The sequence below is a fragment of the Alexandromys fortis genome, unplaced genomic scaffold, assembly GCF_014885135.2.
Source record: "Alexandromys fortis isolate MF-2015 unplaced genomic scaffold, M_Fortis_MF-2015_v1.1 scaffold_323, whole genome shotgun sequence".
NCBI classification, from domain to species: Eukaryota; Metazoa; Chordata; class Mammalia; order Rodentia; family Cricetidae; genus Alexandromys; species Alexandromys fortis.
Window position 1 is genome coordinate 872255 of NW_026068278.1, and position 1656 is coordinate 873910.

Here is a 1656-nt window from a genome sequence, read left to right on the forward strand (position 1 = left end):
ATTAGTGATCCTAGAGAAGCTAAATTAGGAGAACCCAAAGAAAAACATATAGGCATCCTCCTGAATATTAACCTTCATCAGGCAATGAAAGGAGACAGAGACAGAGACCCACATAGGATCACCGACACAAATCTCAGGTCCAAATCAGGAGCAGAAGGAGAGAGAGCACGAGCAAGGAACTCAGGACCGCGAGGGGTGCACCCACACACTAAAAAATACATTTTTATTCCAAATTATGAAATGGGTGGTCTCTCTTTACATAAGTCATGTAATAAAAGTAAGAGACTTGAAAAAGAGTAAGGGGGTACATGCTAAAGTTTAGAAAAATAATGCACTTATATTAATATAAATATTTAAAAGTACTGTAATAAAATGGTGAAGCAGACTTTCTAATGAGGAAGTGAATAAATCTGGTAAGATAGATCAGTGGTTATATACATGTACTTCTTTCCAAAACACTTGAATTTTATTCCTGGCACCCATATTAGGAAGCGCACAACCACCTACAATTCTCAGTACATGAGCAACAAACCCTGTCAGCTTATTTTGGCACTTCTGTTCATATACCCACAAAAAGACAGAGACAAAAAATTACAATTATAAGAATATGAAAACAAAGAATAGTTTAATCAGAAATAAACTTAAGTGAAAACTCTTACACTAAAATATGAAATCTGGGTATATTGCTTGTGGTTTTGTAAATGTTTCAGTGCATATGATCCATTCTGGATATTTTGAAATCTCCTGAAGAACTTTTTCTCATTTTAATTTCTTGTATGCGCTTTTATAACCCAAACTTAACAAGACTGCACATCATTGCAGAAATCTGATTCTATGAAATTTACACATTTGATTCTTCTGGTGAGATATAAATTTGAAAAAAAAAAGTTGGCTGATAGGAATGTACAATTCCTGCCATCATCAGAAACAAATTTTGAGCAGGCTGGGAAGAAAGATACTAGGGATATATGTATTGCTTCTAACTTCAAAAAGTAGTATTGTCTGAATATGGACAGTAATGTGTGCTGATAGTGTGGATGGAGGATAGACAATATAACTGGGAACAACAGAAAAAAAGGTGGAGTATGACAGATAATTTAAGAAATAAGTACAAGACTGCTATGCACAAAGACTAAGCTTTTGTACTTTTCACCATCCATATTCTGGTAGCATAAATGGTATTTGCAAAATAAGTCAATAATTACCAGCTTCATGATCCTGCACTTTGTTCTTTACACTGGGCAGGGAGAGGAAGTCAGGACTGATGAAAAGTATATTCTGGTCTTCTGTGCACCTGGCTTGAGGATACAATTGCAGCCATGGAGATTTGATGCCCCCTGATGTATGACTGGCTTCCTGCAGTATGTATAATGGTCTTACACCTATGGTCAGAGCACTATGAAAGCTCCCTGTACTTTCTTTGTCAGGAATAAAGTCCTGTCACAAAGCTTCTCCATGATTTGGAATTGAGGATTAAGAGATTGCAGATATATAAAAAATTCTGATAATTTCAGATTATAACTTAAAATCATGTGTTTATTTTATTCTGCTATTAGTAGGTGGGTCACATAAGCATAGGTGATTTCTTGTGGCAATTGAAACAGTTGGTCTACCAGGGGCATTTAAAAGTACTCCTTGTCAGATATTGATGCAGTA